Source organism: Ornithorhynchus anatinus, chromosome 17, assembly GCF_004115215.2.
Source record: "Ornithorhynchus anatinus isolate Pmale09 chromosome 17, mOrnAna1.pri.v4, whole genome shotgun sequence".
Lineage (NCBI taxonomy): Eukaryota > Metazoa > Chordata > Mammalia > Monotremata > Ornithorhynchidae > Ornithorhynchus > Ornithorhynchus anatinus.
The window spans coordinates 35,510,103-35,525,619 of NC_041744.1; the positions used below are offsets into that span (position 1 = coordinate 35,510,103).

The 15,517-nt window shown below is 45.0% G+C and overlaps 1 non-coding gene across 1 annotated transcript; it reads right to left on the reverse strand.

The window, feature by feature from the left end:
- Positions 1–1,341: 1,341 nt before the first annotated feature.
- On the reverse strand, positions 1,342–1,479 carry LOC114818086. Its single transcript, XR_003765907.1, has one exon. It is a non-coding gene; the product is annotated as a small nucleolar RNA SNORA7 (small nucleolar RNA).
- Between the last annotated feature and the right edge of the window lie 14,038 nt (positions 1,480–15,517).

The following is a 15,517-nucleotide window of genomic DNA, read 5'->3' on the forward strand; positions in this document are numbered from 1 at the left end:
AAACATCCCTAGGAATATGTAAGCTCGGGGCTATTGGCTTATGACCAAATAGAACCCAGCCAGGGAACCTAATGAAAAACTTAACACATACCCCTCCCTCCTTTCTCAGTTTTCAAAAACATTTCAGAATTATGTGCACGTTTTACAATGTGTGCATATCTTTTTCCTTCTTCCTCCTATTTGTAAACTGCCTTAGAGTCAAACTCCCTCTCCACTCCCCACCCCAGAGGACAGAGATTGTGTCTACTAACTCTATTCAATCAATTAATCAATCAGTCATATTTATTGAGCGCTTACTATACGCAGAGCAGGGTACTAAGCGCTTGGGAAAGTACGATACAGCAATAAACAGCGACACTGCCTGCCCACAAGGAGCTCACAGTCTAGAGTGAGAGAGACAGACTTCAAGATAAACAAAATAAAACTTAAGTGCTTTGGGTCTGGGAGCGGGGAAGAGCAAGCGCATTAATAAAATTAATAGTGCCCTTTCCCAGGCCCCTAGTATAATGCTCTGAACGCCATAGGGACTCAACAAATACAAGTGATGGATTAATTGATTCATAGAAGGATCTGGATTGGGAGGAGGAAGGATCTTGCTGTCTGTTGCAGAGGAGAGTTTGATCTTCTAACAAGCAGCTTGTGAACAGCAGGGAACACAGTGTGGTTTAGTGGATAGAGCACGGGCTTGGGAGTCAGAAGGACCTGGGTTCTAACCCCAGCTCCACCACGTCTGCTGTGCTACCGTGGGCAATCGCTTAACTTCTCTGGGCCCCCGTTACCTCGTCTGTAAAATGAGGATTAAGGCCGTGAGCCCCATGTGGGACAGGGACTGTGTCCAACCTGATTAACTTATATCTCCCTCAGAGCTTAGAACAGTGTTTGCACATAGTAAGCATGTAACACATATCATCATCATCATCATCATCATTATTATTATTATTATTATTAAGGGGTGGAGGAAGCATAGCCTTGGTCCACGGAGATGGAGCCAATGGGAAGTTTCCAAGCAAAACATAATTTGGGCAGCCTAATCCACTTGGAAAATGACTTGCATGATTTAGTTCCTTGTGGGCATGAAACGTGTCTACCAACTCTGTTACGCTGTATTCTCCCCAGTGCTTAGTACAGTCTTTTCTCATCTTAGGCTGTCGAGCCGACCCTGACCCGTAGCGACGCCAGAACGCCCCACCTCCACCTGCAATCGTTCTGGGGGTGTTTCCACAGAGTTTTCTCGGTAAAAATCCAGAAGTGGTTTACCATTGCCTCCTTCCATGCAGTAAACTTCAGTCTCCACCCTCGACTCTCTCTCGTGCCGTTGCTGCCCAACAGAGGTGAGTTTTGACCTGTAGCAGATTGTCTTCCCCTCGCTAGCCACTGCCCAAGCTAGGAATAGAATGGGTAGGCCTCTGCTTGATTCTCCCTCCCATCGTCGAGATTGGTAGAGTACTGGAAACTCTCCAGGTGTGATCCTGAGAGGGGGGCTTAGTACAGTGCTCCGCACTAATTAAGTACTCAATAAATATGATTGATTGATTAATTGACTGATTGCTGTGCTCTTGGCTCTGCCTTACGTTCTGCCGGTAAATTTCCATTCTGAATCGGTCTTAGCCCCTCTTCAACGGTAGCCCCAATCAACCATCTCGCAAGGCGAGGTTGCTGGCTTTATGCGGGGTGGTGAGAGAGTGAGGATGGCTCCATGCAAGCCATCACCACTAAGGACAAACAATTTAAATACAAGCCCGACTGATGATGGTATGTCTCATACCTGCACTCAAAAAAGTCCTGAGTAGGTGGTCTTGGATATAATAATAATGATAATAATTGTGGTATTTTTTGAGCACTTAGTGTGTCCAAAACACTGGGGTCGACACAAGCAAATCCAGCTGGACACAGTCCTTGTCCCACAAGGGGCTCACAGTCTCAATCCCCGTTTAACCGATGAGGGAACTGAGGCATAGAGTAAGCTCTCAATAAATACGATTGATTGATTATTATTATAGACGGTGGGGGAGCCCCATGTGGAAAAGTGACTCTTGTCCAATCCGCTTATATGTACTCCAGCACTTAGAAGAGTGCTTGACGCTTAATAAGAACTATTATTACTATTATTATTGTTACTATTAAGTGTCTAACAAATGCCACAGTTGTCTTAATCGACATGAACTGAATACTCTGTCCTGAAGAAAGCTCATTTCTACCATTTGTAATTGGGCTAGAATGCTGTCGGGGATACAGCGAATTTGTGTTGAATGCAGGTGTGAGCATCTGCGGTGTCAGAAGGGGTAAGGATGACATCGCACGTTTTCCTTAATGGGGTTTATTTTTTTTTTTTCAAGGCAGCAAATCCTGTTACAGAACTGGACATACAGAATTTCATTTTTTATTAAATTCAAAAGAGAAGTCAGACTGTCTGGATCCAAGTCCATAAAAACAGAATTGAGAAAGAAAACTGAAATAGACTATCGCTTCAGGGAATGTTCGGATCTGTGGTTTTGCTTCTCATCAGGCAATGGTTAAGAGGAATGAATAACTGAAATTGTTTTCTTATAATAGAGTTTGCGCTCACACCGTGGTTTATGCCTGCTGATTTCACAGACAGACTTGGGGTTGGGAGCCATATTTAAAAGGAAAAAGTCTGAGTCACAGAAAGTTGTCTCAGGTAGCACAATTAGCAGCAAATGGCCTGGCCCAAGTTTGACGCTTGTCTTTGTTGAGAGGAAAAAGTTTGCAGAGAAAAATCACTGCGGATTCTCGAGGAAGAAGATATCCTAGCAACAAGAATCTTGTGGCCGGGATCTTCACTCTATACAATCCTGACTTTTGCTCTGTAGGTGGAAAGCTTCTTGTGTCTATCAACTCTGCTGTACTGTATCAATCAGTCAATCCTATTTATTGAGTGCTACTGTGTAAGAACTGTACTAAGCACTTGGGAGAGTACTATATAACGCTATAACGGTTGGTAGACACATTCCCTGCCCACAGTGAGCTTACAGTCTAACAGGAGAGATGGATATTAATATAAATAAATACAATTCCTGATACGTAAATAAGTGCTGTGGGGACTGGGGAGGAGTGAATAAACGGAGAAAATCAGGGCAACGCAGAAGCGAGCGGGAGAAGAGGAAAAGAGGGCTTAGCCAGGGAAGACCTCTTAGAGGCGATGTGCCTTCGATAAGGCTCTGAAGGAGGGAGAGTAAATGTCTGTCAGATGTGAAGAGGGAGATTGTTCCAGGCCAGAGGCAGGACGGGGGAAAGAGGTTGGCGGTGAGATAGACGAGACGGAAGTACAGTGAGTAGGTTGGCATTAGAGGAGCAAAATAAGTTGTAGAAGGAGAGAAGCGAGGTGAGGTAGAAGGGGACAAGGTGATTGACAAGGAGTTTCTGTTTGATGTGGTGATGGACGGGCAACCGCTGGAGGTTCTTGAGGAATGGAGAGACGTGGACTGAACGTTTATTGTACAAAAACGATCCGGGCAGTAGCGTGAAGTACTGTACTCTCCCAAGTGCTTAGTACAGTGCTCTGCACACAGTAAATGCTCAGTAAATACGATTTGATAGATTTACTGATAGAAATAGGGCCCACAAACGGGGGAGAAGAGGGCAGAGAGAACAACTCAGAGACCATTTAAAAGAACAGACAGGGTGGCCTAGAGTGGAGTGAGAGACCTGCAAGAGACAGACCAGCTGGACTGCGGGAATCGGGAGGAAAGTGGTTCTCCACTAGCCAGGGCATCAGGAAGTTCAGGAGACAGGCTCAGAAAGAGCAGTAGAAATACAGCGGACCTGCACTGGTGCTACAGAATTACAAATGCATCAGAGGAGCAAGGACCAGTAATCAAATTCCATCCTGATTCCCGTATCAGCCTCCTTGTTGACCTCCCTGCCTCCTGTCTCTTCCCACTCCAGTCTATACTTCACTCCACTTCCCGGATGGTTTTTCTACGGAAACGTTCAGCCCATGTTTCCCCGCCGCTCAAGAACCTCCACTGGTCGCCCATCCACTTCCACATGAAACCGAAACTCCTTTCGGTCGGCTTTAAAGCGCTCGATCACCTTGGTCCCTCCTACCTCACCTCGCTACTCTCCTACTTCAAACCAGCCCGCACACTTCACTCCTCTAATGTTAACCTACTTACTTTACTTCGCTATCACCTATCTGGCCACTGACCTCTCACCCATGTCCTTTCTCTGGCCCGGAACACCCTCCCTCTTAATACCCGACAATTATTCCCCGCTACCATCCCCAAGCCTTATGGAAGGCACACCTCCCAGAAGAAGCCTTCTCTGACTAAACCCTCTTTCCTTTGTCTTCCATCACCCTGATTTGCTCCTTTTATTCATCCCCGCTCCCAGCCCTACAGTCCTCATGTACATATCTGTAATTTTATTCTTTTATCTCAAAAGTCTGTCTCCCCTACTAGACTGGAGGTTCGTTATGGGCAGAGAATGTGTCTGTTGTTATTTTGTGCTCTCCCAAGCACTCAGTACGGTGCTCTGCCCACGCTAAGCGTTGGATAAATGCGGTTGACCGAATAACTGACCAACCTTCACTCACAGGGTAAAATGGAGAGTCAATCGCAAGTGCCTTTCCAGTCACACAGGCACGAAGTGGAGGGAATCTCTCCAACAACGTCGCCATTTCTCAATCTGAGGGGTAGTTTTCTGTGTACTCTGGCGGCTTTCTTGTGTGGTACGAAGATATGAGGGCCCCAGGTTTTTAGAGTTTAGAAATGGGGTTGCCAATCGCAACCCCAGGAAGAAAGAAGTGAAGCCAGGGTGGATTAACAGATATATATATTCATATGTATATATATCCTCCCGGCAATCCTCAAACATTGGGAATCACCTGGAATAACAACTTGAACCAAAGCAGGGCATATCACTAAGAAGAAGAAAGCTTGCCGCTGCCTGGAAGGGTGACAGGGACACTGGGGCGAGAAAGCCCTTTCATTCAGCCTTAGGGTAGACTAAGTATTCTCCAGATTCCATATAGAGAAGCAGTGTGGTCTAGTAGAAAGAGCTCGGACTTGGGAGTCAGCGGACCTGGGTTCTAATTCTGGCACTGCCACTCGCCTGCTGGGTCACCTAGGGCAAGTCGTTTAACTCCTCTGGGTCTCAGTTTCCTCATCTGCAATATGGGGGTGCAATACCCGTTCTCTTCCCTCTTTATATTGTGAATCCCATGTAGAACGGGGACTGTGTCCAATCTAATCCTAACGTATCTACTCCAGTAATTTAGTACAGTGCTTGGCACATAATATAAATATTACCATTATTATTATCGCACTAGACGTTTCTCCTACTGCACGCTACCATGCCCACTATTTACAAACTGTCTTTCTCTAAAGAGCACAGTGCATCACGCAGGTAATTTAAGCATAAAGAGATGGAATCATTTTTATAAAAATTCATGATTTTCCAGTAACTAGAATTGACCCAGGCAAGACTGTTTGCTTAACTGTGTTGATGAATTCACAGAAATAAATTTGAGACACATGTGACTTGTCATTTCTGGAAATGTGTTCATGATAACATGAAAAACCCCTAAAGCAAGGAGATTAGTTTGAAAAAGCAATTTGCTGTAGCCAATAAAGCTGTCTTTCTATTTCAAAACACCCTGCTCCCTGGGCGATAACATTAGAGACTTCCCACAAGCATTTTGCATCCAATGTATAGCATCGGTCTCCCACTGGCAAAGATAATCCTTCCCCTCAAGCAATCCCTTGCGTGCAGGAGTAACTCAAAGCACAAAAGTCCGGTCTCAGTAGCACTCATTTCACAACTGAACAATGCCCATTTCACCACCCCGAATCTGCAGGTACTAAAGGAGACTCAAGCCTGAGCCAGGTTAGGGATAAATCGTAAGGAGAAAATAAGCAAAAAAAAAAAAAAAGAAAACCGAGAGGAATCCTTCGTCTTGAGGTTGTGCACATTGTGAACGGCAACTACAGTAGGAGGGACGGTGGGTGGAAGAACAAACCAACAGTAAATGCCTGGGGTTTGAATCACGGGAGGGTTTTCCAGGAGATAGTGCTTACTTTTCAGACGGTATATAGTAGCATCATTCAGCACCGGCAAAAGGAAGCCCCTGGCATAAAATTAGAATATGCAAACTCTATCACAACAGAAAAAATGAATAAGTATATGTATCTATATGATTCATTGAGAGTTTGGTGAAGGAATTCAAACATCTTTTTTATTTCCCATTTTTTTCATGGTATTTGTGAAGTGCCGTTCTATTTGCGGAGCAGATACAAGTGAATCAGGTCAGACATAATCCCTGTCCCACATTGAGTTCACAGTCTAAATAGCAGGGAGAAGATATATGGGTTTAAGGAGAACCAACAGAATCATAACTTGGGAGCTACTGTGTGACCTAAAACAAATCACTTTTCTGGGCCTCACTTTCCTCATCTGCAAGGTAAGTGATATGTTCAAGGTCACACAGTAGTTCCCAAATTATGGCTCTGTTGGTTCTCCTTAAACCCATATATCTAAACTAGAGTTTCTTTGGGGTTTTTTGTGTGTTTTTATGGCATCTGTTAAGCATTTACTATGTACGGGACACTGTACTGAGCACTGGGTTAGGTACAAGCCAATCAGTTCGGACATCCCTGTCCCCACTGGGGCTCATCACAGTCTTAATCCCCATTTTACATATGTCTTTACCCCTTACCCTTCGGCCCCCAAGTCACCCCCAAATCCTGCTTCTGGCTTGGCCCCAAAGATTTTTCCTTTCTCCTTTGTATAAGCTTCTTTGCTAAAGCAATGTGGAGAGCAGCCCGCCAGCTGTTTTTCAGTTTTACACTGCAGCTTGTTGTCTGTGCTGCATGCAGGGATGGAGATGGATATCATTTATTCTGTGAATGCCAACAATATTACTGTTAAACCATATGTGCGCCACTTTAAATAAACTGTAAAGCGGTGAGGATTCATTTATTTCTCTCACATCTCCCCATCTGATTGCCTTCATCTCTTTCTGTCTCAGGTGCTTCATTAATTTGACAAATACTTATCTTTGACAGAAATGATTATTAGCCTCTTTTTCCAAAAATAACAATAATAATAGTTGTGGCATTTGTTAGGCGCTTTCTATGGAATCATCATCATCATCATCAATAATAATAATTGTGATATTTAAGCACTAATGTGTCCAGCATTGTGCTAAGCACTGGGGAAGACATAATCTAAGTAGATCAGACACAGTCCCAATCTCACTTGGGACTCACAGTCTAAGTGGGAAGGAGAACAGGGGTTGAATCCCATTTTACAGATGAGGAAATGAAGGCACAGAGAAGTGACTTGCTCTAGGTTATACAGCGAGTAAGTGGCAGAGGCAGGATTAGAATCCAGGTCCTCTGACTCCCAGAGGACTCCCAAAGTGGCTCTTTCCACTAGGCCACACTGTTTGAAACAGTCGGCTTTTCAAATACTATGGGATCTTTCCATATAAATAATGATGATGGTATTCGTTAAGCCCTTACTATGGGCTAAGCCCTGTTCTGAGTCCTGGCAATGTTCTAAGTGCAGTCAATCATTGCTATTTATTGAGTGCTTGTTGTGTGCAGAGTAATTAGCAGCAGGATCAGGAGGGGATTGGAGTATACCGATTCCTGACCCAGCCACTTGTTCCGAAACACTGCTTCCATCCATCGACCCACATCAGAAAAGATCATACTGCAAATCGATCAAGCATGGCTATTGATCGAGTACTTACAATGTGCAGAACACTGTACTAAGTGCTTGGAAGAGACCAATAGTTAGTAGACACAATCCCTGCCCTTAAGGAGTTTACAATCAGAAGGAGGAGCTCACAGTGAAAAGAACTGTCACAGTCTTAAAAATAAAAATGATCAATTTGGTATTTGTTAAGCGCTTACTATGTGCAGATCTCTGTTATAAGCGCTGGGGGAGATACAGGGTAATCAGGTTGTCCCACGTGAGGCTCGCAGTTAATCCCCATTTTACGGATGAGGTAAATGAAGCACAGAGAAGTGAAGTGACTTGCGCACAGTCACCCAGCTGACAAGTGGCAGAGCCGGGATTCGAACCCATGACCTCTGACTCCCAAGCCCGGGCTCTTTCCACTGAGCCACGCTGCTGCGTCTTGCCCGAGATGGTGAGGTAATAACATCTTCTCTTGGAAGGATAAATTTTCTCCAGCGATATAAGATTTCTTGGTCAACCAGAAGCCTGGGAAAGATGATTTATTTATCTTTCCCTTCCATGTTTGCTTCACCATGGCTATTTGCCTCAGCGAGACAGTCTATTTTGGAGGAATAATACGAGTGACTAATGCGCTTGGTTATTTTGAGCAAAGTTGTCTGTCCCATTTCTAGAAAGACTTTGCCCGTCTCCTTCCTCACCCATGGAAGGATGACATCACTGTGAGTCTGGGTTGGGTAGGTAAAGAATTACTAGTAAAAATTAACAATAATAATTACGGTATTTGTTAAGCACTTACGATATGACACTTTTCTAAGTGCTGGGATAGACACAAGGTAATCAGGATGGACGCAGTTCCTGTCCCACCATCTTTATCCTCATTTCACAGATGAGGGACCTGAGGCGCAAAGAAGTGAAGTGACCTGTCCAAGGTCACACAGCTGACAAGGGGCAGAGCCGGGATTAGAACCTACGATCTCTGACTCCCAAACCCGTGCTCTTGCCACTAGGCCGTGCTGCTTCTCATTTTGGGGTGGATTCAGTCTCTGGGGACCCAAAGAGGAAGTCAAAGGGTCGGGTGATGGTGAAGGTCATTTAGATCCCGTTCCATCTGACCAATCTTTGCCGACATGCCAGGCATAAATGGCACTGAAGCCACCTGTCAGCCACTTTCCCCATGCCCTTCACTTGTTTAATTCTTTTCATTTTTAGCACGGATACTGGCCAGGGCTCTCAATTTAAAAAAAAAAACCCAACAAAAAACCCCCAAGAAAGGTGAGGGTAAAGAGTTCCAAACCACCAGAAGATGGGCGTGAGGTCTATATGAGAGGGGCTCCTGTTCCCACCAGTCAATTCGATCGAGATTTTCTGACAGGCAGTGACTGTTAAAGGATTTATTTCACAATGCGGTGACTCAGTAGCTGTTTCCTGGTTCCGTTCTTCCAGCTTGGCTGGGGTGATGCTTTGGTTTATTTTAAGAACAGAAATGAGCAGTCCTCTTCATGACATCAGAAGGTCTTTCTCCCTCTCTCTCTTTTTTTTTTCTTTTTTAATGGTACCTGTTAAGCACTACATGCCAGGGTAGATACACGCTGATCAAGTTGGACACAGTCCATGTCCCACATGGGGCTCACAGTGTTAATCCGCATTTTACAGATGAGGGAACGGAGGCTCAGGGAAGTAAAGTGACTTACCCAAGGTCATACAGCAGACAAGTGGCAGAGTTGGACATAGAACCCACATCCTTCTGACTCTCAGGCCCATGCTCTATCCACTAAACCACGCTGCCTCTCTTTTCGGGCATAGCTATTTTACATATCTCATGTTTCAAGGTGGCCAAACACACACGGAGACACTGACACACGTAACTAGTTGTGATAGATCACTTGACCGGTGGCTAAATCATGTCGGGGTCCGTGAGTGCGTTGTTCTATTATATTGTTATAATGTTATATATTGTTTAGTGTGTTGTATTACATTGTATCATGTCATATATGTTTTGTTATATCGTTATATCGTACTCTCGCAAGTGCTCACTACTGCGCTCCGCACACAGTAAATGCTCAAAAAATACGACTGATTGATCGATTGAGGGTGCCTGAAAAGATCGGTACATAAGCCTTGCGCATTATGTGCACATACACTTAGCTGTTTATTGTTTAATGGGGTCATTAACTTGCAGTCGCCATCACTGCTTTTTATGCTACTCCTCGACTTCTCCCTCTGCCCAAGGAAAATAACTCCTCTCCTATCCGCTACACACCAGGACGAGGCAATGAATTAGAACCCGGGGTCTCATCCGGGCTCTGCCGCTTGTCTGTTGTGTGACCTCGGGCAAATCACTTCACTTCTCTGGGCCTCAGATACCTCATCTGTAAAATGGGGATTATGAGCCCAAAGTTGGACATGGACTCTGTCCAAATCTGATTCACTTGTGTCTACTCCAGAGCTTAGTAGAGGGTCTAGCACGTAATAAAAGTTTAATACCATAAGAAGGGGAAGCGTTTTGCGTGTGTGTGAGAGATGTATGTCTGTGTATTATTCTTGTCTCCTCTTCGTAATATATTTGACAGTCTGTCTTCCCTGCTATACTGTAAGCTCCTTGAGGGCAAGGATCATGTTTATTAATGCTATCATTTTCCCGCAGGGACCGTGCAGAGAATGTCACTCTTTATTGTTGCATTGTATTTTCCCAAGCATTTAGTACAGTGCTCTGCACGCAGTAAGGGCTTAATAAATATGACTGAATGAGTGAATAGGTGCTCAATAAATACTAATCATTAATTGAATGATTTACATAAGACACTGATATAAGACATTAGATATTTTCAAGATTTTTGACATTCTAGGGACCAACCACAAAACAAGTCGCTGAAATGAATTCCTCTAAACAAATTTGTTTTCAAAGGCTTTGGCCAAAGGTTTCACAGACACTCGTAAGTTAACAACAGATACAACGGTTCCATATTGGGCTTCCTCCCCCCCCCCCCCCCGCTCCCCCCGGCTTAATAGAAGAAGAAATTGTTTAATTTTAGGAATTGATAACTGACACCAGTCTGTCAAAAACCAGTTGAGGATCCTATATTCACCCATCTCTTTTCTCAGTGAAACATCTGTCAGAGAATAAGAATTTGCAGTGATGTGCGGAACTTGGAGGATGAAGTTAAAAATACGATTTTCTCCAAACACCCTTAGGCTTAAAGCGGGACGTGAGAGCTGAAGAAATTTATAATGGAAAAAGGATCAACTATAGACCCGTTTGTGCCAATGCATTTTTACCTGCTCCACTGAAGAAAGAAAAGTGATCAGATCTGATTATTTTCCCATTACCGAAAAGAGAAACATCACTGAGGCTCTGTGGACCTGGACTGAACAGGCGACTTGAGTGAGAGTCATGGAATTATCTTGGGGGGAACGTTAACGGGGGGGTCAGAAAGTGGGATTCTGGTTAAAATTCCGAGGATATGGTATCGGATTGGGGGAATTTGCGAGCAGTCGAGACGGCGACGGTGGAGGGAGTTGAGGGAGAGGCTAAGGAGTGAGATGGGGAGGGGCCTAGGGAAAACTGGGCAGAAATTAACATTAGTCTCTATTTCTTCCTTTTTCCACACGTGCAAAAAGTATAATTTAGGCATAAAAAGGGAGAGTTTTGATTGATTTCTGCCCAGACTTCACGAGACTCAATCGATAGTATTTTTTGAGTTCTTACTGTGCAGAGCACTGTACTGGGAGCTTGGGAGAGTACAGTAGTACAGAATCGGTAGACGTGTTCCCTGCCCGCAATGAGATGGAAGAGAATCAGACACCGGAGCGGACCCACTGGAGACTTTCTTGGCATAGGATGCAGGTAAACAACTGAGGTACGTGACTGGGGGCAGAGGAATGGACTAGGTGACCTCAGGGATCAGTCTAGCTCCAATCAGTGGTGTGTATTAAGCATTTACCATGTGCAGAGCACTGTACTGAGCACTTGGGAGAGTACAATACTCCAGATTGGGCAGATATGTTCCCTGTCCACAATAAGCGTACTGTCTAGAGCTCTAAGAGCCTCTGATTAAAAGAAACCGCATTGACACCAGTAAGGAGATGGCTATAATTCATTCTCACTGGTGAAACAGCAAAGCTTCAGCTGTTCATAATAATAATAATAATGATGATGTTGGTATCTGTTAAGCGCTTACTATGTGCAGAGCACTGTTCTAAGTGCTGGGGGAGATACAGGATAATCGGGTTGTCCCACGTGAGACTCACAGTCTTGGTCCCCATTTTGCAGGTGAGGTAACTGAGGCACAGAAAAGTTAAGTGACTTGCCCACAGTCACACAGCTGACAAGTGGCAGAGCCGGCATTCGAACCCATGATCTCTGATCCCCCAGCCCGGCCTCTTTCCACTGAGCCACGCTGCTTCTCATGAAACTTTGTTTTGATGGCATTTGTTAAGAGCTTACTACGTGTCAAACGCTGTTCTGAGAGCTGAGGTAAATGCAAGTGAATTAGTTTGGACACAGTCCGTGTCCCACATGGGGCTCCCAGGCTAAGTAGGAGGGACAACAGAGTACGGAGGCACAGAGAAGTGAAGCGACTCGCCCAAGATCACACAGCAAGCACTTGGCAGAACTAGAATGAGATCCCAGGTGCTCTGACTCCCAGGGCGTAGCGCTCCTTAAACTCGTCCCCGATGAGTCTCCAAGGGACACGCTGACGTACACTTTGATTCACGAAAAGTGACCGAGAGTGGAAATCCACGATTGTATTGTATCAACATCATTTGGGAATCCTAAACGAGTATCATTATTCGCGAGGTCACGAAGGTAGCACTTTCGGGAGCCGGGTTGAAAGGTAGCAGTCGCCAGGAAGGAGAAGTTAATGTAGGTGGATTAAGCCATTGCAATTAGGTTTCTGGGAACATGATTGCCTCTCTCTGCGGTGTTACTAAATCCAGAGTGACACGGTTTTAATGAGCCTTCTGGGTTCTGAACAGTGCAGGTCAGGAAGCAGTGACAACAGAGAGGTCCAACACCAGATACGGATTTCTAATACAAATTGTGGGATTTATTAAGTGCAAACTATTTGCCAAACACTGTGCAAGATCATCAGAATGGACCCAGATCCTACCCCACACGGGCTCATAGATAAAGACTCACAATCTAAAAATGAATATTTTTTTTCTCTTTCTCTGCCTTGCTCTCACCAATAGTTAGCATCTCTGTGCCTCAGTTTCCTCATCGGCAAAATGGGAATTAAAAACCTTTTTTATGGTATCTGTACTTACATTTACCGTGTGCCAGGCACTGTACTAAGTGCTGGATAGATACAAGCTAATCAGGTTGGACACAGTCCCCGTCCCACTGGAGCTCACAGTCTTAATCCTTATTTTATAGATGAGGGAACTGAGGTACAGAGAAGTGAAGTGACTTGCCTACGGTCACATATGGCAGACAAGTGGCGGAGCCAGGATTAGAACCCTGGCCCTTTGACTACCAGGCCCGAGCTGTTCTTCCTCCTACATGGACTGTGGGCCCCAGAGGGACTTAGTCCAAGCTAATTAACTTGTATCTATCCCAGCGTTTAGAACAGTGCTTGACACATAATAAGTGTTTTACGAATACCATAAAAAAATTCTTATCATTGTGGCCTAATGAATAAATCAGGGGGCTGGGAGTCAGAAGGACCTGGGTTCTAATCCCAGCTCCTCCACTTGCCTGCTGTGTGACCTTCGGAAGTCCCCTCAAGTCTCTGTGCCTCAGTTCCCTCATCTGTCAAATAGGGATTAAGACTGTGAGCCCCATGTGGGACATGGACCGTGTCCAGCCTGATTAACTTGTATCTATTCCAGCATTTAATACAGTGCCTGGCACATCTTAAGCACTTAACAAATACCGGAAAAAAGCCAACCTCATTCAATGGTGATATTATCCTCTAAGCCCAAGGTAGGTAACGAAGACCAAAGTTTGAATTGCTTCGGCAACCTTTAACCTCCCCCATTCCCCATTTCATCGGCCAGTCCGTCGGGCTGTTCGGTGTAAACGTGAATACGACTGAAAAATGCCGAGAGCACGTCGGTGGTGCCGTGACTCACTGTGACTAACTCAGTTGTGGAGTTCCCCGGGGCTTGGAGATTTCACCCGTCTGTTCGACGAGCACGGGGCCACGAGGAGAGGTTATTAAACCACCTCCATGAATAACAGCTCCATCAATTTAGCGATGGCAGACAGTCCCCATCTATTCATTCTCAAATCCAGGAGGACCTGGACTCCAGCTGCCACAGTGGCAGAAGGAAAATGAGCTCTTTCGGCTAATTCTCCGCAGATTGTGCTAAAGGGAAGGGGCGCTTTTTCAACGACCCATCTGAGACCGCTCTCCCGATATGCAGGACAAGGAGAGAAGGTCGTTTCACCAAATTGGAGGTGATTAGACTGGGGAGATTTTGACGAGGAAGCCCTGCCTTCTTTCTCCTAAAGACGGCCATCTCGGTACTTTAAACCAATAAATCAGTATACATTTGAATTTGAATTTGAAGAAGAAATCATAGATGGTGAAATTCACTTGTGTGGTTGTGTGGGGCTGAAAGGCCAATGCAGTATTCACAATTCTGGCTAGACTGGGCACCCATATTGTCTCGTGTTTAATGTTTGCAGCACCTGGCACTGTTTTCTCTTTTGCCTCCTAGTTTCTCTTTCCCTTCCTCCTCCTCCTTCTCCTCCTCCTATTTCTCCTCCTCCTCCTGCTCTTCCTCCTCCTCCCCCTCCTCCTCCTCTTTCTTCTCTTTATCCTCTTTCCTCCTCTTTTTCCTCTGCCTCTTTTTCCTCCTATTTCTCCTCCTCTCCCTTTTTCTCTTCCTCCTCTTTTCTCCTCCTTCCCCTTTGTCCTCCTCCTCTTTTCCCCCCAACTCTTTTTCTTCCTATTTCTCCTCCTCCCCTTTTCCTCTTCCTCCTTTTTCTCCTTCTCCTCCATTTTCCTCTTTTCTTATCTTCCCACTCACATTCTCACCAGGATCCTGAACTAGCCTCCTGCCCATTGCACTCCTGTTTCGGATTACCCAGGGAACTACACCCTTTCCCGTTAGTGTGGATAATTAAGAGATGATTCTAATTTCTTCCTTTTGGCAAAATCAGGCCCTTCGAGTTTCCAGGGCAGACTCATAGGTCAAATATATTTTAAATGCCACGCGTCAATTTTGTGGAGTACCGATTTTAGGTATTGCTCCGTGCTAGGTACTCAACCAACCAATCCTTCGGTGGTATTTACTGAACACTTATTGTGTGCAGAGCTCCGTACTCTAGAACAGTACAGAAATATAGGTTGAATTCAGCCCCTTTCCACAGGGAGCTTACCTGTTAGGCTGGGGAGACGAACATCAATAAATTAAACATCAAAGGTCTCCCTTTTCCCTCCCCTTCCCTATTCTCAGTCTCGCCCAAGCAAAGTCCCCACTGCTCCAGACGTTATCAAGCTTCTGGTGTTCCACTCCAGGATCATAAAGTTTTAGAGAGGACCGTGGAAGGTGAGTGTTCATCGTAACTCTCATTTTCTAGCCTCAATCGTTCCGACCCCTGGACAATGAATCTGTCCCACAGAGGACACACCTGTAGCTAAATTTATGTCATCTTGGCAGGGACGCATACACCGAGGCTTTTGTTGATTGGGTTATGTATTCTGTGAACAGAATAGCATTTCCCTTTAAGTGGGTCAAGGGTGTTTAAATCACTACACGCTCCCTTCTATTCTTTGGCTAAGACTGTTTTCAGACACTTAAGGCCAAATGTCTTGGTTCCGTCCCCATCTGTGGAAAATACAAACGAGAAACACAAAGAACCCCGAGACCATTATCGATCCTCCCTCATTCCGAGGGA